Raw genomic sequence first — 24,694 nt, forward strand, 5'->3', positions numbered from 1 at the left:
GCAGATAGATATAATTCCAATCTCACTCCCTTGAGTGAATAGAGGGCACAGAGACATCAGCTTTGTGCTCCCTTTCCTTATTCCTCCCAAGGTATAAATTATGATTTCCTAGTACCCTTGGAGAGGAATAGGCAAAATTCTAGAGATATTTATCCATGTCTTTTGGTGAGTCACAATTAGATAATCCATATAGAGACACAGAACTTATATGGGCAACATACACCTTACATATGCTTTATTTAAATGTGACCAAATGCTAATATGAAAGTGGAAATGACAACATTCTAAATATGTTAATATATTGCTCAGTTTGGAGAAGCAATAGGTCTAATAATCAAGAAATCTGGAGTTTTGTAGCTCTTGAAGTTGAGAAACTTAAATTTTTTTGAAAGCTTATTAGTTTATTTTTGTAAGCTTATTAGTTTATTTTTGTGTATCTTCATTTTTCTTGTTCTTATTCTCTAGAGTTATTTTTACTTTAAAATCTCTTCTGCATTGTGTTCTTCTTGGATTACATGATCTTTAATGGTAAGAAGAGTATGTTGTATAATTAGGTAGGGAAAAGTTTAAATTAATTGAAATATTAGATAGAGTTCTAGACTTGGAGTCAGGACTACTTCAGGTCAAATCCTGAATTAGACACTAGATAATGTGTTTCAGAGCAATGTGTTTCTGCTTTAGACTTGCATTATAGTAAATGGAGAAAATAGTAGCACCTAGCTAAAATGAGGATCAAATTAGATAACATTTGCAAAGTTTTAAAGTATTATATAATGATGATGATGATGATGATACCCCAGATGTGTTATCCACACAAATATCTAATTAGGATTTAGGATTATTTTTGAAAGCATAAACTAAGAGAGTGGTCCAAAGTGAAAATCTGCCATCATTTGTCCTTGGAAAGGTGTCAAAAAAGAATAGATCTGAAAAGCTTGAACCCTGCTTCAAACCCAACACTTTATATAGAATTTTTAAGTGAGTATTATTAATAATAATGTAAATATAACAGTCCATGCCAATATGAATTATCATATACTTCTAAAAATAGAATCATTTTTCAGCATTGACATCTGATGAATAATTGGATTATTATAACTCTCAAAGTCTCTTTGAAAAATTTTGGAATTGTTTGAATGACATGAGCGATATTGGAAAAGGACCTCTCAGCATTATACCCTGTATACCCTCTGTATACCCTCTGATACCCGTATCAGAGAAGGTGCTGTGCTTTATGAATGAAGCAGAATTCCAAAAGCTCAAAAGAAATGTGAGATGCACATATTTAAATACATCTCTTCTCCAATGGTTCATATGGCCTATTTGTGCCCAATCTGTGATAAAGCCTCTTGAAGTCTTACTAGTCTAATCAGCTACAATTAGACTCCAATGTGATGATATCATTTTGGTCTTTTTCAAGAATTAAGGACAACAATCAAGGATTAATTGGTCTTTGTACATTCAAGTATTCCAACTCTTCTATCAACTACACAGCTGTCCAATATAGTCAAACTGAATGTGAGCCAGTCTACATTACTTGTTTTTTCAGAAAGCTTCAGTAGTCCTCTAATGCATGTAAGACAAAAATATAAACTCTTTGTTTCTTATTCAAAACCCTTTACAATCCAGCTCTATTCTAGCTATTCAGAAAGGTAACTATTTCTGTTATGTACTCTGTTCAGTCAAACTGGTATAATTACTATTTCCTACCTACAATCTTTTATTTCCTACCTCTACATCTTTGCATATGTTGTTCCTAATGCCTAAAATAATCTCCATTTCATCTCAGTCTCAAATACCATTTCTTTCAAGATTTCTTTCCTAAATCTCCCAGTTGTTAGTACTACTCTTGACCTTGTCACTGTCTGTTCCCTATATCTCTTGCATTTATTCATTTATAACCAGTCTATATTATCTAACAGAATCAAATAAGCTCCTTGAAGGAGGAAACTGTCATATATATATATCCTCAATGTCTAGTTATATGTCTGACATATAACAGGCACTTAATAAGTAATTATTGATTGACTAAAAATCACTAACACATACTTTCTTTTAAAAAAATTATTTTGTCAAATTGCTTGTTTTCTCAATGAGGGGGGAGGGGAAGGACAGAAGGAGAGAATTTGGAACTAAAAAAATACCCAGATGTTAAAAATTGTTTTCACATGTAATTTGGGAAAGATTAAAATATTAAATTATAAATTATTTTACCTTTCAGCCACATTTTCTTCCCCATACCACCTCTCATCAACTGAGAAAACAAGAAAAACAAAATCCTGTCATGTATATAAAATATAGTCAAGTAAAGCAAATTCTCACATTGGCTTTGTGTCTCTCTGTCTCACCCTCACTCTAAAAATTTCATAACCTCTCTATTTGGAGGTAAGTAGCACATTTCATCATCATTCCTTTGTGTGTTTATTTTACTTTATGGTAATCCATATGAATGATTGTACTGGATATTCCCAGGTCATTTCATATTCAACCTCCATTAGTTATAAAAATCAAATATTATTATTATTATCTTTCTTCTCATTAGATCTCAGTGTAATGGTATCACAATGTATGGAGTATTCAGAGAGGACTAGTACCTCTGGTGTGAGGGCTTGTTGAGCCTTTCCAGGGTTGCTCATCACCTTTGAGTCTATCTGGAATTCAACTGTCACCTCTTGCTCCAAGCATGCACAACAGCCACTCTCCAGCAAATCACCTCAACAGATAGACCAACCTAGATTGAGGGATCTGACAAGCCTCAAACCCAAGGATGTATTAGGATTGTGTATATCTACCTGAAGCATGTGAGGACTGGGGAATGGCCAGATGACAACAATTTGTTCTAACAACCATGAAAGTGGCTGAAGCAGGTGCTGTGGAATGCTTAGAGTTTGGTCAGAATCAAAGACACCAAGGTCATCCAAGGTACCCTGGGTGCACCATCAATTTTTTTGATTTTTGTTTTGCCACTGGACTTTGATGACTGGAGGGGAGAATGATTCTGGCATCTTTGTGCAACTCTGGTTCCCTTAAATCCAATTTACTATGCGTCAAGATAATCACCCAGTGAGATCATTGGTCCTCTTAAAAAACAAAGCTATCTTTAACTCTCTATATCTCTATGTGGACATATTTATCTGTATCAATCTATCTATATCTATATATGTCCATCTATCTATCTATCTATCTATCTATCACTATATCTCTACCAGATATATGGTTTCTCTCTCTCCTAAAATCTAAACTCCTCCCTGGGGAACTTCTTCAGATCCTAATATAATCCAATAAACTTCCACTGACCCCAGGTCTATATAGATACCCTGCCCAATGATTCAATTTTAAAAAATCATAACACCATTTCTAAGTACAGAGTCCTAGCAAGACAATTCGATCACAGTTGTGTGATTCCTAGGTCATGTATAGCTCTTGTAAAAACTGTTCTTGGAAAAAATTGGACAGTTTTGTAGTATATTCACATTTTTTTCAGAATATCTTTTAGAGGTTTGCAGGGCAAACTCTTTTATTCTCCTCCCCACCTTGTTTTTTGCTAACTTCTATGCTTTGGTTCCTTTTGGAACTTCCCCAGCTCTTCCCAGTGAACCAAACTGCTGCTTAGTTGACTTTTATGCAGTAAGGACTTTCAGATTAGATTAAAAATATATTTTAAAAAGACTAGAAAGTTTTCCTTTTCCATTTTAATTTAATATTGTAAAAATAGTGTAACATTAAAAATTCACATCTACACTTACTGATAATCTTGTCTAATGCTATCTTTTTTATAGAAAATGAGTAACTCAAGGGAGAAAGTAGTCAAATAATTTGCTCAGTCACACAGTGTTAGTGGCAGGTAGGATCATAGATCTAGAGTTGTAAGATCAATGATTCTCTAGTAGTATACTTGACCCCATTTCCATATTACAAGTGAGGAAACTGAGGTCTATAGAGATTTAATGACTAGCTTATTTCTACACAATTAGAGACAGAGATGGTAGTAAAATTCAAATTTTTTGATTCTGAATCTTGTATTTTTCATGCAACATCAAACTACCACCTCATTGGTAAAACTCCTACAAACTTATGATTAAAAGTATCATTTCTGGGAAAGAAGGCAGTGTTTTAGGAAACGTGGAAACTTGGTCCTTATATGCTTATAAAAACCTTGATTTATTAAAAAAAATTATCCATTAAGAGTCAGATATATTAGGCTGCCTGAGTAATGAATATGAAAATATTCAAGACATCCTGTGGACTCCTATGTTGAAGCATACCAAGGAGTGGTTGCTATTGGTGGAAATCTTTGGGTCTCTATGGGCCTCATTAATTTGATGTGCTTTGCCTTTGTGACAATGGAAGATTTGCTTAGTCAATTACATGCACCTGTATCTATGTGAGCTTGTCAAATCCCCTTCCCTCTTTGAGTCTTGAAGTCACAGTGCAGGAAAGTGCAACCATCTAGAAAAGAGAAACCTCCAGACTTGTTTTTCTCCTTGCTGCTGATGAAAAGGAAGGAATTCTCTCAATCAAGTATGAAATTTTATGCTGGAAGCTTTTTTTTCTTACCAGGGTAAGAGTTAAGGGTAACTTGTTTCTCAATTTCAGGGAATAAATAACTTTTCTTTGGGTGTTAGGATGTCTTGACTGTTACAAAGAGGTTTTTATTTGGCATAAAGATAAGCAACATACTCCCCTTGAGTTTTAAAGGAAAAAACAATCTGTGAAGTTAAATATTTCAGAATGGTCCTAATCAAAGATAACTTTGCTCCAGTGTAGTCTGAAAAAATGTAAACATTTCATCTTAGAATAACAGATTGTAACATAACCAAAAATGGACAGATTTTCCATATGGGAAATATTGACTATGATAAGAATGAAGATGTGTAAAACAGAGGTAATTAAAAGAATTGAGGTGCTGTAAACACATACACACACATCAGTACCTTCCTTCAAAGAGCTTATGCTCTACTGAATGATGTACACAGAAATAAATAAATACTTGATCATTTGAAGAGGAAGAGCACTAATGAGTAAAGTGAGGATAAAGGATGCTTCAGATAGGATGTAATATCTAAGTTAAACCTTGAAGGAAATTAAGAATTCCAAACTATAGAGTTGGAATATCCTCTATACATGATAAACAGTTAACTGTGTAGAAGCACTGAGACTGGATATAGAATCTCTCATTAAGAGAACAGAATTGGACTTCTTGCCAAGATGGCAGAGAAGACACATGCATTTATTTAAGCTCTTTATTGACCTTAGAATACTTTTTTCATGATATGGCCTCAGAGTTAGTGGTTGGCTAAAAATCTCACAAATACATTACCAATAGAAGATATCCTTGAAATTCACCAGAAAATGTCTGTTTTTGCTTGCGGGTGGGGACCAGGCACAGACCGCAGGCAGGCAGCGAGAGCATGGAAGGCAGCTCACACTGAGCAGACTGGAGGGGGTGGGGTATAGTTGCAGTCCTCAGAAAACTTGTTGGGAAAACTTTACCCAGTGTGAACTTCTTCGCCCTGGCAGCAAGTCAGGAGATCAGCAGAGAAGCCACAAACACAGGGGATAAAGACGTCAGTCCTGAAATACTGGGGTTTCTCAGGACCTGTCCACACCTGCCAGCACCCAGAGTGACTCAGCATGTTCTCAGAGTCTCAGAGAGAAACAGCTGTGCAGACGTACTGCAGCCTTTGCTGTTCCATTGCTGCTTCATTGCTACCTCCTGTAGTCTATAGAGGAAGCTTGGTAACACTATACTGCCCAAAAAGCAGACTGCATTTGCTTTTTTTTTTTTTTTTTTTTTTTTGATTCTTTTATTTTTTTTGTCAAAATGAGCAAAAAATTAAAGTGCACTCTAACTATAAATAGCTTCTATATAGATAGAGAGCTGACTTCAAACCCTAAGGAGACTAAAAACAGAGAGTCTCTAGATGAATCCCCAAAGGGGGATATGAACTGGTCTCCATCACACAAGACTCTCATAAAAGAAATTAAAAAGGCTCTTACAAGAGAGCTAGAAGAAAAATGGGGAAAGGGAAGGAAAGCTTGGCAAGAGGTTCTGGATAAGTCATCCCACTCATTTAAAGATAATAAAAATTTGATTTAAAGAAATCAAATCTCTGAAAAACAGAATTAGTGAATTGGAAAAGGTAAACAATTCAAAGGAAAACAGAATTAATGAATTGGACAAAGAAAATAGCTCTCTAAAAAATAAAATTGGTGAAATGGAAAAAAATTCCATAGAACAAAACAACTCACTTAAAAACTCAATTGAACAATTACAAAAAGAAATAAAGAAGTAAGTGAAGAAAATAATTCATTAAAAATCAGAATCGAAAAAAATGGAAATGAATGACTCAGGGAGACACCAAGAATCAGTCAAGCAAAACCAAAAAAATGAAACAATGGAGAAAAATATTAAATACCTACATGGGAAAACAACAGACCTGGAAAATAGATCTAGGAGAGATAATCTGAGAATTATTGGACTTCCTGAAAATTATGATGAAAAAAGATCCTAGACACTATTTTCCAGGAAATCATCAAAGAGAATTGCCCAGAGGGTAAAATAGACATTGAAAGAATTCATCAATCACCTACTGAAAGAGACCTCAAAATCAAAACTCCAAGAAATATTGTGGCTAAATTCCAGAACAATCAGAACAAAGAAAAAATACTACAAGCAGCTAGAAAAAAAGAAATCAAATTAAAAGGAGCCACAATAAGGATTACTCAGGATCTAGCAGCATCAACCTTAAAGGATCTAAGAGTCTGGAATCTGATATTCTGAAAGGCTAAGGAGCTTGGCATGGATCCAAGAATAACTTACTTAGCCAAAATGAGCATTTTTTCCTAGGGAAGAAGATAGACATTCAATGAATAGGTGAATTTCATCTATTTCTGATGAAAAAACTGGAGCTAAACAAAAAGTTTGATTTCCAAATATAGGACTCAAGAGAAACATAAAAAGGTAAAAAGAAATCTTGGGAACTATATTTCTGTTATGAATATACATAAAGAACTCACGTATAATTTGGTTTTACAGTTATAATATAAAAAAGAAACTAGAGGAGGAAAGGAAAGTGTACCAGAAAAGGGGTAAAGTGGAGATAATACATCTCAAGAAGAGGCAAAGAAAACCTATTATATCTGAGGGAAAGAGGAGAGGGGGATGAACATAATGTGAATCTTACTCTCATCAGAATTGGCTTAAAGAGAAAAATATTAGACATACTCAATTTACAGAGAAACTTCTTCCACTTCATTGAAAAGTGGGAGGGGAAAAGTGAAAAGGGGAAGAGCAAGTTAAGTGGACAGGAATACAGAAATTGTGAGGAAAAGGGATAAGAAAAGGGGAGGAATTCTAAGGTGGGGGGAGGGATCCTAAAAAGGGAGGGCGCTAAGAGGTAAGTGATGCTCAGAAGTATAATACTGGGAAGGGGGGGTAAGGGGGAAAGGAAAGGAGAAAAGCATAAGCAGGGGTTAACAAGATGGCAAGAAATACAGAATTAGTAATTTTAACCATAAATGTGAATGGGGTAAACTCCCCCATAAAGAGGAAGTGATTAGCAGAGTGGATTAAAAGTCACAATCCTATAATATATTGTTTACAGGAAACACACTTGAAGCAGGGCAATACACACAGAGTAAAGATAAAAGGCTAGAACAGAATCTACTATGCTTCAGGTGAAGTTAAAAAAACAAACAAAAAAAAAAAACAGGGGTAGCCATCCTGATCTAAGATCAAGCAAAAGTAAAAATTGATCTAATTAAAAGAGATAAGGAAGGGCACTATATCTTGCTAAAGGGTAGCATAGATAGTAAAGCAATATCAATATTAAACATATATGCACCAAGTTGTGTAGCATCTAAATTCTTAAAAGAGAAATTAAGAGAGCTGCAAGAAATAGACCGCAAAACTATCCTAATGGGAAATCTCAACCTTACACTCTCAGAATTAGATAAATTCAACCACAAAATAAATAAGAAAGAAATCAAAGAGGTAAACAGAATACTAGAAAAGTTAGATATGTTAGATCTTTGGAGAAAACTAAATGGAGACAAAAAGGAGTACACTTTCTTCTCAGCAGTTCATGAAACCTATACAAAAATTGACCATATATTAGGACATAAAAACTTCAAACTCAAATGCAGTAAGGCAGAAATAGTAAATGCCTCCTTTTCAGACCATGATGCAATGAAAATTACATTCAATAAAAAGCCAGGGGGAAAAGACCAAAAAATAAATAGAAACTAAATAATCTCATATAAAGAATGATTGGGTGAAATAGCAAATCATAGACATAATTAATAATTTCACCCAAGAAAATGACAATAATGGAACATCATACCAAAATGTGTGGGATGCAGCCAAAGTTGTAATAAGGGGAAATTTTATATCTCTAGAGGCCTACTTACATAAAATAGAGAAAGAGGTCAATGAATTAAGCTTGCAACTAAAAATGCTTTAGAAAAGGAACAAATTAAAACCCCCAGTCAAACATTAAACTTAAAATTCTAAAAACAAGAGATTAATAAAATTGAAAGTAAAAAAACCTATTGAATTAATAACTAAAATTAAGAGTTGATTTTGTGAAAAAACCAACAAAATAGATAAACCCTTAGTAAATTTGATTAACAAAAGAAAAGAGGAAAATCAAATTGTTAGTCTTAAAAAATGAAAAGGGAGCATTCACCACTAATGAAGAGAAAATTAGACCAATAATTAGGAATCACTTTATCCAACTTTATGCCAATAAATTTGATAATTTAAATGAAATGGAAGAATACCTACAAAAATATAGCTTGCCCAGATTAACAGAGGAAGAAATAAATTGGTTAAATAGTCCCAATTTAGAAAAAGAAATAGAACAAACTATTAATCAATTCCCTAAGAAAAAATCCCCAGGACCAGATGGATTTACATGTAAATTCTACCAAACATTTAAAGAACAATTAACTCCAATGCTATATAAACTCTGTGAAAAAATAGGGATTGAAGAAGTCCTACCAAATTCCTTTTATGACACAGACATGGTACTGATACCTAAACCAGGGAAAGAAAATTATAGACCAATCTCCCTAATGAATATTGATGCAAAAATATTAAATAAAATATTATCAAAAAGATTACAAAAATTCATCCCCAGGATAATACATCATGACCAAGTAGGATTTATACCAGGAATGCAGGGCTGAATCAAAATTGGGAAAATTATTAGCATAATTGACTATATCATTAACCAAATTAACAAAAGCCATGTGATCATCTTAATAGATGCAGAAAAAACATTTGATAAAATCCAACATCCATTCTTAAGAAAAACAGTTGAGAGTATAGGAATAAGTGGACTTTTCTTTAAAATAGTCAGGAGTATCTATTTAAAACAGCATCATATGTAATGGGGATAAACTGGAACCATTCCTGATAAGATCAGGAGTGAAACTCCCACTATCACCATTACTATTCAATATTGTATTAGGAATGCTAGCTTCAGCAATAAGAGTTGAGAAAGAAAGAGATTAAAGAAATTAGAATAGGTAATGAGGAAACCAAATTATTACTCTTCGTAGATGATATGATGGTATACTTAGAGAACTCCAGAGATTCTACTAAAAAGCTATTAGAAATAATTCACAACTTTAGCAAAGTTGCAGGATACAAAACAAATCCATATAAATCCAGCATTTTTATACATCATCAACAAAATCCAACAGCAAGAGATACAAAGATACTTCCATTCAAAATAACTTTCAATAGCATAAAATATTTGGGACTCTATCTGCCAAAGGGATGTCAGGAAGTATATGACCAAAAGTACAAAACACTTGCCACACAAATAAAGTCATATTTAAACAAGTGGAAAATATTAACTGCTCTTGGATAGGCTGAGCAAATATAATAAAGATGACAATACTACCTAAACTAATCTATTTATTTATTGCTATACCAATCTCCCAAGAAACTATTTTAATGACTTAGAAAAAAATAACAACAAAATTCATCTGGAAGAACAAAAGGTCAAGAATTTCAAGGGAATTAATGAAAAAAAATCAAGTGAAGGTGGCCTAGCTGTACCTTATCTAAAACTATATTATAAAGTAATGGTCACCAAAACCATTTAGTATTGGCTAAGAAATAGACTAGTTGATCAGTGGAATAGATTAGGTTCACAGGACAAAATAGTCAATAACTATAGCAATCTACTGTTTGACAAACCCAAAGATCCCAACTTTTGGGATAAAAATTCACTATTTGACAAAAACTGATGGGAAAACTGGAAATTAGTATAGCAGAAACTAGGCATGGACCCACACTTAACACCGTATACCAAGATAAGATCAAAATGGGTTCATGATTTAGGCATAAAGAATGAGATTATAAATAAATTAGGGGAACATACCTCTTAGACTTGTGGAGGAGGAAGGAATTTGTGACCAAAGAAAAACTAGCAATCATTATTGATCCCAAAATAGAAAATTTTGATTATATCAAATTAAAAACTTTTGTACAAACAAATGTTTGCATTAGTTAATGCAAAAAAGATTAGAAAGGAAGCAATAAAATGGGAAAAAATTTTTTACAGTTAAAGGTTCTGATAAAGGCCACATTTCCAAAATATGTAGAGAATTGACTCTAATTTATAAGAAATGTGCTTCATTACTGTTGTCATCTAAGTTCAGTCTCCTTATGGACATCGTGTTTATTGGTGCGGTATGTTTTTAAATAGGTTTATTAATAGTAGTGCCTTCAGTTGCTGTTTATTATATTATCTTAATAAATGTCTTTTGGCAACAGTGAGGAACATTTTCCACAAATGGATAAACTTCTAACTGTTATTCTACTGTGTAAAGCTTCTCACTTACTCTTAGTAGTATGAATTGGGCATAGAATTCCATTTTTTTTCTTCTTGTTTCTCCACCCTTTGCTTTCTAATGCCACTGGGAAATATCTGCAGGTTGAAGAGGCAGGCATCTTTGCTGATCTCTGAATTACAGTCTTCAAGACCTTTTTCTTGGATGACCAATTTGCATCTTGACTCAATCTTTTTTTTCCTCTGGATATGTTTTGTTTTTATTTTTTAAATGCTTTTAAAATGGCATATTCTTAGGTACTTTTCCTGGAACACTCTATAAAACATTCTATTTAATTATAAAATAATCAAACTCATTCCATCTCTGTATGGTTTAGGCAAACTGTTTTTCTTAATATAATTCCATTACTTATTCCTGTGTCTTTGTGCTAGATGTCCTCCTTGCCTACAACAGACTTTCTCCTCACCTTTTTTTTCTTTAAATCTTTATTTTCAGTTCCAAATTCTCACCCTCTCTCCATCCTTTCCCTATCCACTGAGAAAGCACCCACTATAGAGGTGAAAACCATTATATATATGAATTTTTCCAAAATATATTTCATCATTGGCCACATTAAAAAAAGTATGAAAAAGAAAGACCAAAAACTATGCTTCATTCTGAATCCATGTTTTCTATCTGGAAGTGAAAAACATTTTTCATTCTAAGTCTTTTGGAATTATCTTGGAATATTGTATTGCTCTGAGTTACCATGTCTTTCACAGTTGATAATTTTTACAGTATTGCTGTTATGATATATATTTTTCTTCTCACTTCATTTCACATCAATTTACATGTCTCCTCACTTTTTATGAAACCATCCCCTTCATTATTTCATCACAAAACAATACTCCATCACATTCTTATACCATAGCTTGTTCAGCCATTCCCAAATTGATAGGTAGCCTCTGTTCCTTTGTCACTACAAAAATAATTGCTATCTTTTTGGTCATGTGCGTTCTTTTATCCTTTTGACCTTTTGGAGTATAGATTAGTAATAGTATAGCTGGATCAAAGGTATACATAGTTTTATAGCCTTAGGGGCATAAATTCAAATTGTTGCCCAGAAGGTTTGAACCAGTTCAAAGCTTTATTAGCAGCGCCTTAATGTTCTGGTTTTTCCACATACCATCCACCACTTGTCATTTCCCTTTTCTGTTAAGTAATCTGATGATATAAGATAGTACATCAGAGTTTTTAAACTTTGTATTTCTCTAATCATTCATGATTTAGAGTATTTTGGATGACTATTGATAACTTTGATTTCTTCTTCTCCCATTGTTTGCATGGGGTATCTAGATGGTGCACTGGATAGAGAGCTGGCCCTGAAGTCAGGAGCACCTGAGTTCAAATCCGGCCTCAGACACTTAATACTTTCTAGCTGTGTGACCCTAGGTAAGTTATTTAACCCCAATTGCCTCAGCAAAAAAAAAAAAATGCTTGCATTTATATATTTTAAGCATTTGTGGTTTGGGGCCTGGTCTTATTTATTTTTACAAATTTGGCTTAGATACCTATATATTTGATAAATGAAACTTCTCTCACAGATATTTACAATAAAATGTCCTCTTAGTTTCCTGCTCTTCTAATTCTGTCTGTATTGGTTTTGTTTTTGGGGAAAAAAAAACCTTTTTAATTTTATATACTCTAAATGGTCCATTTTCACCTTCTGGGAACCCCTACATCATGTTTGATAATATCTTTCCATAGTTATGACAGGTAATTTATTTCATGCTTGCCCTAATTTGCTTATTGTACTATCCTTTATATCTAAATACACATTTTTGAGTTTCTTTTTAATATGGCATGAAAAGATGATTTATGTATTCTTTCTGCCAAATCATTTTCTAGTTTACCCCAGAATTTTCTGTCAAGTAGGAGTTCTTGCCCTAATAGCTAGGTTTTTGGGGTTTATCAAATGGGTTATTCTGCTCATTAGAAGTAATTCTACATTTTATATATATATATATATATATAATATTTTAAATTGATCAACAAATCTATTTCTTTTCTAAGAGCAACTTGTTTTGATGATTACTACTCTGTAAAATACTTTAAGATCTGGTACTAGAAAAATGTTTTCCCTCACATTTTCCCCATTGATTATCTTAATATTTTTAATCTTTTATTCCTCTAGGTATATTTTTTATTTTTTCTACTCTATAAAGTAAACTCTTTAAAATTTTCCTTGATATGGCATTGAATAAATGAATAAATTTATGTTGTATTGTTATTTTTATCATATTGACTCAGCACACCCATGAACAATTGATATCTCACCAATTATTTAGATTTCACCTTTGATTTTTGGAATCCCTTCTTTCCTTAAAAAATTAGTTCAAACACCACCTACTCTGTGGATTCTTTCCTTATTCCATCTTCCCCTACTCTCCAGTTTCTGTCTCCCAAAATGACCTTGTATTTGTTTTCTATATACTTTTATTTATTTATGTTCACATTCTCTCCCTTAAGAGTATGTAAGCGACTTAAGAGAAGGAATTATTTAATTGTAATTTTAAATTCCCCAAACCCAATATAATGCTGGTACATAGGCAAAGCTTATTTAAACTTAAAAAGGAAGCTTGCCTTAGAGTTGTAGTTCTTAATCTTGTGTGTGTGTGTGTGTGTGTGTGTGTGTGTGTATGTGTGTATTATGGATCCCTTTGGCAGCCTAGTGCAGCTTATGGATCCTTACATAATTTTTTCCCTTATAACTTAAATAACTGAAAGAAATACTAATGTTCAATTAGAGGCCCATGACAAAAAAGATGTAATTTTTTTTCTCAGTCAAAAGTTCTAAATTCTCCAAAATCTACCTAGAGCCCATTTCAGGTCTGTGGGCCCCATGTTTAGAATCTCTGGTTTAAATCATTTTTTCTTTGTTACTTATATATTCTATGCAAGTTGGTGAACCAGTAATCATTACTTTAGTCATAGAAAACAAGTAGGAGAAATCCTAGTTGTCAAGTATTCAGCATGAATATTTCTTTGATTTCTGCTTTTTGCTTGTACAATCTTTTATCATCAACCTTTTAGCGTCAACTAAAGAAAGTTCTGGAGGGTTAAAAAATAACAAGACACCAAGTCATTTTGAAAATTTTATTAACTTAGTACTCAAGTGAATCTGAATTTTTATTTATTTGGATGTTTCCTTCAAGAGCTCACCAATGATTCTTCTACTTTAATCTGTATTGTCTCATAATTTCCTCACCGACAGGAGCCACCTAATATGCTGGAGACATATTTACATTTGTCGTAACATTAAAAGGATAATCTTAGAGCCTAACTGTTATGTTTTGATTTTTCTGTGTGAAATTACCCTCATTCAAAACTCAGTTTCTCTCTCTCTGCCTCCCTTTCTCCCTATCCTTCTCTTCCTCCCTCTTTCTTCCTTCTTCTCTCTCTTTTTCTCCTCTTCTTTCTCCTTGTTTTTTCTTCTTCCTCCTCTTCATCTTCCTCTTTTCTCTTCCTCTTCTTCTTCCTCCTCCCTTCTTCTGCTTCTTTCTTCTCTCTCTCTCTTTTCTCTCTGTCTCTGTCTCTCTGTCTCTCTGTCTCTCTCTCTGTCTCTCCCTGCCTCTGTCTTTCTGTCTCTCTCACATACATATATTTTCTACTCCATCCATTGGTACTATGCATCTATATATTAATTAATAAATTTTTATTATCACTTATAGTGTGATATGTAATGTATTAAGATTACAGATAAGATAAAAATAAGATTAAGATAAAAATCAAACAATTCAGCCTAAAGGGAACTCTATGTTTCTCTGCCCATCTTCCTATCCTTCTCTCCTTAGACCATGGTTGCTCAAAGTAAGATTTTTATTTTCAAAAGCAAAATAATATTTAACTTCTAACTTCTCAGCCAAGTAATGTGTTTTCAGTTAAAATCACTTCAGTAAGTTCCTGTTTAAGAGATTTACTTGATGTTCTCCTCTAAAGTCCTTCTCTAATCTCTTACATAATGTGAAGAATCCAGATACTCAAAAAGTATGTCAACAGAGAAAAAAAAAAACAACTTCATATTCGTCCTACTTAACTTAAAAGCTTTAAGTGTAGACCTGGTGACAGAAGAATACCTGTTTTCTAGGAGTAAACCAACTAAGTTGGAGTTGGTCAACAAATGATTTTCATAGCAAATTCTGATTATCATCAATTTACTATTATAAAAGGAGGACTAGTATTCATGAAATACTAGATTTCCTGAAGAATTGAAGTATCTTCCTAGCACAACAGATCTGTTTAGGTACATAGAAAATTATATATTTAGCCAGGATAAATTTTTTATTATGTTAGTGCTGGGAAGTTTTTGAAATAGATTTCTTCTTTCAAATTTAATTTTGGAGAAGTTTTATGCTGTGTTGGACCCAGTTTAGATTTGGTCCTTAGAAAAGGCATTATTTCAAGAGACTAATGACTCATGCTAATCCCAAGAAAAAAGGGGCCTATTCAGAGAATTCTGTTTACTTGTGATAGATTTTCCAAATTTACCTCTTTACCCTTGTGTTTTATTACAAGAGACATTTGCATGAAAAGAGAATTTTTGTTCTGTAGTGAAATACATCAGATCCTGCTGTTAATTTCCCTTATCAAAAGCCAAATCTCAGATTTCTAACCTCAGATGGATTTATGCATAGGTAAAGATGTCACAAAGAATGACTTTAGCTTTTTCTTCTACTCAATAGTTATATGGATTCTTAAAAGCTAATAACCTAAAGGTCTTTGCTTTTATGCAAATTCTGCTCTTAATTAACAGCAAGGGAAAGAAAAATAAGAAAATGTCACAGGCAGAATTACTTCTCATTAGAGTGTTTTCCAAATCTTTCTGCCCATTATTAACTTCTGTTGCACAGGTTTGTTCATTTTAGGAGAAATCTACTGTAATGAATTTTCATCGTATTTTGAGGAATGTTATGTTAGTCCATTTTATTCTCCATCCTTGATGGCTTTTTCTTTTAGTTGGCATTATAATGTAATACTCTAAGCATCTCTACATTACTTTTCTTCTTCTTTAGAAATTAGTTTTTAATTCTATAATCATGTTTTAAAATTTAAATATGGAAAACCTAGAGGAATGTGAAGTGACAATATTGAGTATTTTCTCATATATGCTCAATCCTTCTTGGATTTTCCTGGATTCCTTAACTGATCTTCTGGGCCTAGACCCCCAACAGATTTTTGAATATCTTCAGGGCCTTCTCTGACAAATCAAAACAAAATTCTAAGGACTTTGGAACCACTGAATACCTAAACTATTCAATCTAAGCACCAATCTGCTATGAGAATGGCCCTCTATTAATTAAAATTTTTTAAAAAGTTTTCTGTTTTTTATTTAATTTTTAATCTATGGAGTAAAACAAGCATTTTTGCTGCTATAGTACAATTAAAAAGATGATTGCACATGAAACTGCAAATCTGCTATGTACAATTTGCTATTCCTTTCAAATATACAACAGAATCATATACTTTTTTTCCATTTCCCCCCAACTCCCTGCTCCAGAGATGGCTGCTGTTAGGTATAAATAGCTATGTATGTATGTATGTGTGAATTTATGTACATATATACACATATGCATATATGTATACATACAAATACACATACATGTAACATTTTTCTATACAAATTTCTATTTATCATTTCTTTCTCTGGATGCAAAGAGCATCTTTCTTCATTTGTCTTTTATAATTAGTCATAATATAGTTAATTATAATGAATGTAATAGTTAAAATAACTTATTCACTGAGAGCTGTTCTTAAAATGATATTGCCACTCTACCGTATGCAATGTTCTCTTGATTCTGCTCTTTTCACTCATTATTTTATGTAAGTCTTTCTAAAATCATTGAACTCATCATTTCTTACAGAGCATTCCATCACCATCATGCCAAAGCTATCTAGTACTGGCTAAGAAATAGAAAGGTAGATCATTGGAATATAGTGTACATACAATTCACAGCAGTAAATGTATAAAATAGTATTGTATTTGACAGGTATAAAAACTTAAGATTTTGGGATAAGAATTTAGTATTTGATAAAAATTTGTTGGGAAAACTGGAGAGCAGTATGGAAGAAACTGGTATAAATCAGTATCTTAAACCATTTGTCAAGATAAATTCAAAATGGCCACATGATCTATGTATACATACATTTTCTTCTACAAGAAAATTAGAAGAACATGGAGCATATTACTTATCAGACTTCTAGATTGGTGAACAATTTATGAATTTAAAAAGAGACTGCAGAGTTAGGCATAAAATAGATAATTTCAATTACATTAAGTTAAAAAGATATTGTATAATAAAACACATATAGCCAATATTGGAAGAAAAGCAGAAAAGTGGGAAAAACTTCAATAAGTAGGTTATCAGATAAAAGTCTCATATCTAAAATACATAAAGAACTTTGTCAAATCTATAACGAGTTATTCCCCAACTTATACATTGATAAAAGATATGAACAAGCATTTTCCAGTGGAGAAATCAAAATAATGTATAGTCATATAAAAAAGTTCTAACTCATTATTGATTAGAGAAATGCTAATTAAAGTAATCTTAAAATATTATTATACCTATCAGATTGACTAAAATGATAGAAGGGAAAAAGTGATAAATGTTGGAGAGGATGTGGAAATATTGGGACACATTCATTGTTGGCAGAATTGTGAACTGATCCAATTATTTCAGAGAATAATCTGCAACTATGTCCCAAGAGTTGTTAAACAAACTATATCCTTTAACCCAGAATTGCAACTTCTTGGTCTGTTTCTGAAGATAAAAAAGAAAAAAAATTATAAATTTAAAATTTTTATAACTGTTCTCTTTGTGTTGGCAAAATACTATAAATTGCAAGGATCCTTATCAATTGGGGAATGATGGTTCTGGACAAAGAGCCTTGAAAGTTTGTTCTTTCTTTCTAACTTATCTATCATCTTTCTATCTATTCATCATTAGGAGCTTCAATGCTCATACTGCACTTCTGATTAATTTTTTGCATAGTTCAGAGGTGGAAGAAGACAATATAGTTACTCACTGAATTTTTTATCACAATTTTCTCTTGGACAAATTTCAGACTTTTGCTGGAGTAAATACAAAGGACCTAGGCAATTTGCCTCTTAGGAAGTCATCTTAGTTTAAGAAATCTTAAACTTGCTTCCCATCTAATTCCCTATATTTTTCTAGTGATTAAATTTAATATTTTCAATTAGACTTACTTTGTAATTTTATATTTTCATAATTATTTACATTATAGTCCTACTATCAATACATTCCTTTTCATTTTGGTTTTGAAGCTTGGTTTCCTATCTCACCCAAGTAGGAAGTATAACAGCTATAGATGGAGCTAATTCTATTGCTTATTGGTATCAAACCATTAGCCTGCTTTATTTCTGACTGGCCTGGTTCAATCTTCCTTTTGTAGTGTACTGTTTCCCTATTACTACTGTTGGTACCAGTATTACTTAACATTGGATTGGATGTAGTCTTGCTACATAAAACTCAGATTTCCTAACTCAAATAATCTATCAGCCTCAGCTTCTCTATTAACCAGGAATATAAGTATGTATCATTATGCCTAGCAAAATATATTTCTTTGCAAATAAATGTAATGGTTTTCCAGATATTTGTTTCTAAATCTTCAGTTTATTTAATTTGCACAATTGTTTTCATTTACTTTTCCTCATAGGGTCATAATTATTATATATTTTGTTTTTACCTTGAATGTTTTTAAGAACTATGTATATATCTTTTTTTTTTTTTTTTTTTTTTTGTGGTTTTGCTTCTTTGCCCTTTTCTCTGCCCCACTTTTTATAATCATTCTACAGGGAAATGCTTGTTTTTTTTCTGTTTTTTTTTTTTTTGCTTTTCATTTCCTTAACATATACTAAATAAATATTATTAATTGCTAATCAAACAACCTTTATCTAATATTAACTGTGCAGAAAGGCAGCATATTCCAGTTTTTAGATAGCCTGTCTTTAAATGAAGAAAAACTGGGTTCAAGTCCTATTTTGAACATATACTGGCTATGAAACTGAGTAAGTCATTGAAACTTTTGATGTTTCAACCAAGAATATATTAATAGGAGTCCTTCTCATCTCTTATTCCAACTTTTATTTACCCTAATGTAAGGATCTATTTAATTATAATTGCTATTCACAATCAATTATGTTTCTATGGCACTTTAAGACATATTTTTTTTTTCATAGCAATTTACTAGTCCAATAACCAGTGTCAAAGATGGTACTGAAATGTTCTAGGACACTGCAGAGCTTCCTCCATGTGATCTACCATGTTTCAGAAAGTTCATCATAACTAGCTATGTAGGTTAAAAAATTGAACAGAGCATTTATTGTTTAGACAATTATATTCACTTGGATAGATTAAGTTAATGGATCTTCTCCCTCAGTGTATATGACTAACAGATCAACAAATAGAGAATGGATGAAACAAATAATTGAACAGAAAAAAAAAAGCTGTTACCTTGCCTTTGGGTAATTGGATAGTTTTTTAATGCTTTCAACTTTCTCTTTTAAGTGGAATCCTGTTTATTAGCTTGCTCTATATTTTTTGTGGGAGGGGGCAAAAATTAGATGAAGTCATGAAATGTCTTTCTTTCTGAGACAAGAGGAGAAAAGAGAAAATCATGGAACCTATAATTTCTCAGAGAAGGAATCAATCTATCCTTTTAAGACAGGCTTGCATCAAACACACAAGAAAGAGGATTTGTTTTAATCGTGATTTAAAAAAAATTAGTCCCTTTTTTCATTGATGGTGTAAAGATACATTTAAGCCCAATTTTTGTTAAAATTAAAACAAATTTAAAAATTTAATACAAATTCTGACATGACTAAATTAATGATAATTTACTGCAACTGGAAAAAAGTTTTCATCTATTGCAGTTTTGGTTGATAAATTTCAAGGTCTTAAGGGAATGATTTGGTCAGTGAAGAGAGCCACTGTCAATTATTTTTGACTAAGTGAAACAGAGAGACAACTAAATCTCTTTAGTCTTTAGAAAAACAAATACTTCTTTCTTTTTATGTTGATATATCAAGGAAAATGGACAGTGGAAAAATCCATAAGACTATAAAGGCTTATATCATCCATTCAGGATTTAGAGCCAGAAGGCATTCCAAATCAATCCGATCATAAGACAGCCATATAGGACTAATGAAAATTTATGGTGAATAAGCCAAACATATATTAGAGAGACCTGAAGAAGGAAGTTAAGCCCCCAGAAGACCCAATAATAAAGTCATATCATCATTTATAGTAATTAGTGTTGCAAATGTCCAGTAGATATCCTGTTGTCAACTGGTATACTTTTAGGTCTTCCTAATTTCAGAGGTTTATCCATCATAAAATTATATATATATATATATATATATATATATATATGAGTTTCATATGAAAATCAAATTTTATGGAATTTTTTTCTGACTTTACCCATGCATTTTTCTCCTTCACTCTCCTTACCATTTGGTGACACTTTTTTTAGTCTTAAAAGTTGTTAGTGAATGGAACATAAGAGATGTTGAGGAAATAAAACTGATGGGGCTTGGATATAGGGAATATGATAGAATTAAGAGTTGAGAATGGCTCTAAGGTGGCAAACTTGGGTGACTAGAAGGGTTGTAGTCTTCTCAATAAGCATGAATAATTTTGCAAGAGAGGTTAATTCATAAGGACATATCAAATTTGAGATGCTTATAGGAATCCAGAGTGTTTGCTTGCTATCCTTGCCAGCTTTTTGTATCCTGATAAGCATAACTTCTATGATTTTAGCTGATTAATTTATACAAATGTTAATAGTGCAATGATAAATAAGGATATTCGAGGTGTTATAAGGAGGGATTACTTTCTAAACTCACATAAATCCATTTATAACTAATTTGGGGTTTAGTTATTGAGGCACTTCTAAATTGATTTAATTGTGTTATTAAATATAATGAAAAAAATCACTAATTAGGCACTTTATTAACATTCCAGTAAATTTAAACTATTTATCTACAACATTCTTTTTATGTATCAGTTCAGAAAGGATAAGGACTGAGCCTAGGCTTTCATTAGTATAGGAAGCTTCCAGTGAAGAATTCCCAATAACAATGCTGATCAGAACCTTTTCTGCAACTTAATGACCTAAACTATTGAATACTAAGTATCTTGCCAAAAGAGTAATTGACCAAGTATGTGTCAGATGATGGATTTAAACCCAGGTAGTCTTGGATCTAAGCTTATTTCTCTATTTACTACCCCATTTTGCCTTCTTTTTTTTTTTTAAATTATACCCCCATCAAAAGGGAAAAAGGTTCATCTGGTATAACCTCTTCTTGATTTCCTCAGAATTCTGAGGAGAGAACCTTATTTGTTTGCCAATCACTGTTTGATGATTATTATCAGGCAAAGCATAAAAGAGGGAGATGTATACTCAATAAAAATATTTGTGTTGTTAGCAGAACTAGGGTAAAATTCTAATTTAAGAGAGATTTCTTATAGATGTTGAAGTCCTCCAGATATTCCTGTTTGTGGATAATATTGATTTTCTTGAAATATTGCAAAACTTTTTACACAAGTATATAACCTCTTAATAGAACATTTGATTTAATTGCCAATGTGCATCTCTCATGGATCATCCTCGTCTCCCTTTGTCTCTTTGTTTCTATCTCTTTGTCTCTCTTTCTGGCTCTGTCTCTCTGTCTCACTCCACCTCTGTCTTTTTGTCTTTGACTTTCTGTCTCCTTCTTTGTCTCCGACTGTCCGACTTTCTGTCTCTGTCGCCATGTCTGTCTCCGTCTCTCTGTCTCCAACTCTCTGTCTTCATCTCTCCTCTCTCTACCTCTCTGTCTGTCTTTCTGTCTGTCTCTGTCTGTCTGTATCTCTTTGTTTCTTTGTCTCTATCAATTGTCTGTTTATCTATATGTCTATCTATCATCTATCTGTGATCATTGCTGAAAATGACAACCAGGAGAAGGAAATTAGGTTAGATTGTACATTGGAAATTTTAGAACTCGTTTAATCACCTCAAATTTCTCCAAGAAATCAAGGCCCATCTTTTTATACTAATATTATACTAGCATAGCACTTTTACTTTTGTAAGATTGTTGTAATATCTCATTTGATCCTCATAAAAATCTTGTAGGTGTTATTATTCCCATTTTATAGATGAGAAAATTGAGGCACAGAAAAGTTAAGTGGCTTTCCCAGAGTCACAAGCTTGTAAGTGTCTGCAGTAGGATTTGAATTTAAATCTCCATAATTCTAAATTTAGCACTCCTACCCTTGGTACTAACTAGCTGAATATATATAATATTAATAATAACTAAACAGTTTCTGTGCTATAATTTTCATCCTTATATCATATGGTGAAACTTTTGAACCCTTTCTTAGAATGTTTACTGCCTTTCATAATTGAAAGAAGTGCCAAATTTCAGTTCTTTTGTTGATATTGAACTGTTTCAGTCATGTCCAACTTTTTGTGAGCCCATTTGGGGTTTTCTTGGTTGGAATATTGGAGTGGTTTTGCATTTCCTTATCCATCTCATTTTATGGATGAGAAAACTAGGCAAACAGGGTTAAGTGACTTAGTCACACAGCTAGTAAGTCTCTGAGGTGTTTTTGAACCGAGGAAGATAAGCCTTTCTGATTCCAAGCCCAGTACTCTATCCACCATGCTACCTCTCTGCTAAAGATAGGTAAAGAAGATGCTAAAATTGTAATTTTTTTTTTCATCCAAATTCACAGAGTTCCTATAAGGAACTCAGACATTGCTGGTCCATGGACCTCATGGTAAGAATGTTTGTTTTAGTTGCATCCCTTCAAACATTTTCTTTGAACTTCTCATCTGCCATTTACTGATGTGTCTATTTGCTAGGATTATGTCTTCTTACTAATAAAAATCATGGGAACTTTGATAATTAAGCAGTTTAAGCAGTTAAATGCACCAGATATAAATACATACACATAGGTACATATACATAGACACAGATACACAGACATACACACATACCCCTCTTTTTCTCCCTTACACATACATACTGGAAACACAAACCCAGAATGATACTACTTGTGAAAAACAAACTCTAATAATCCTTTTGTGGTCAATCCTCACCTACCTCTCCTTTCCCTTTCCCAGAGATAATGGATTGTGAAACATTAGCATGGTGAGCTATTATATAATAATAAACTAAAGAATCTTGTCTTTTACTTCATTTGATCCAGCCTAACATAATGGAGGCAATCTCCTGACTCCTGGTAATCCCAATGAGGGAGAGGGGCATTCTTCATAGTTATTGTCAGCAGCTTTCTCATCCCCACAGCTCATTTGTCCTGACTGTCTTATTGTGGAAACACTCTGGGAGGTTTCCACATCTGTAAAGAGAGAGAGCTGGCTTATGAGCTATGAGATATCTACTAGATCTAACATTCTATGATTCAATTATTTGCTTTTTCTTCTTATCAGCAGTGAATTTCTTTATGTCAGACTGAGAGTTAATATTTATTTTCCTTCTCAGAAGCCATTTTAGAACTTTAAATTGTCACTAAGCCATAAATCATTTTTTAAATAAGAGAACTAAAATAAATTATACTAATAATTACACAAATATTAATTGTCTATATGTTATTCCTTTTCTTTAGCATTTGTAAGGTATTACATATGTCTCAGTCAATTAGGGTTTTCCTACAGAATGTTACTTTGGAAATTTATCATAGTATTAGTTATACAGGAGAATTGTTATAAAACAAATACAAGGAATCTTCCATGTTCTGAGAAATTCTGTGGATATTTTATTACACTTTATTTTTGTGATAATACTTGGTCCAAAGTTGAATAGCATTCCTTGGGATTTTCTTATATGACCTTCGTGCTTATACCAGTATGACACTTGATAAAATTTTTTGATTCCAAGAGTAAATTTGTTGCCCATATGAAATAAAAAACAAGCTATTTCTGCATTTTATATAAAGGAAAAATTGTGGTTTGGATACTATTTGAACTAATATGATTGGATAATAAAGGGATAAGATAAGATGGTTTAATCAGGATAAGAACTAGAATATTTTTGTCCTTCAGAAGAAAACAGTAAGGAGTGAATAAATGAAGGATATTGAGAATCTGTTTTCTCTACTTGTACTCAGAATGTAGTAAACATCTATTTAAGTCTTGTAGCCTGGTGAAGAGAAAGAAGTATTCAATATTGAATCAGAAGATCTGACTTCAATTTCTAGTCCATCAATTACTAGTTGGTTCACTTTTGGGCAACCAATAACATATCATTTTTGAGTCTCCATTTCTTCAACTTTAATAAGAGGGTAAATAATACTTGAATTATATGCTCAAAGGATTGGAGTGAGGGTATAGTTAAATCATATGTATTAAGGTAATTTGTAATACTAAAACATATATGTATATCATTTTCTTTAAAAATTTATTTTTATTATAAATATTTCAACTTAAGGTTAGCTTTCTGTCTCTACAAGTTAGTATTGGAAAATGCTACCAAGGAAACAAGAAACTTCTTTATTCACACATAGACACATATTCTAAGAATGAGACATATTTTCTGAGTTGTCAAGCATTTATTAAATACTTTTATATGTCAGGCATTGTGCTAGATGCTGGAATATGAATGCAAATAAAAGAAGCAATCCTTATTTTCAAGAAGCTTAATTTTCAAGGATCAGATGCAATCTTTCCTAGAGAGGAAGGAAGGCAGAAGTGTTTGGTTATTTCTGGAATTTCCTCCTATATTTGAGTGGTTATGAAAACTAAATGCCAATGATGTTATGCCCTTACTTGTTTGGAAAAAAATGCTTATGTTTGAAAAATGCTAATGAGGTTATAATGCATATTT

Source organism: Sarcophilus harrisii, chromosome 1 (genome assembly GCF_902635505.1).
Source record: "Sarcophilus harrisii chromosome 1, mSarHar1.11, whole genome shotgun sequence".
NCBI lineage: Eukaryota > Metazoa > Chordata > Mammalia > Dasyuromorphia > Dasyuridae > Sarcophilus > Sarcophilus harrisii.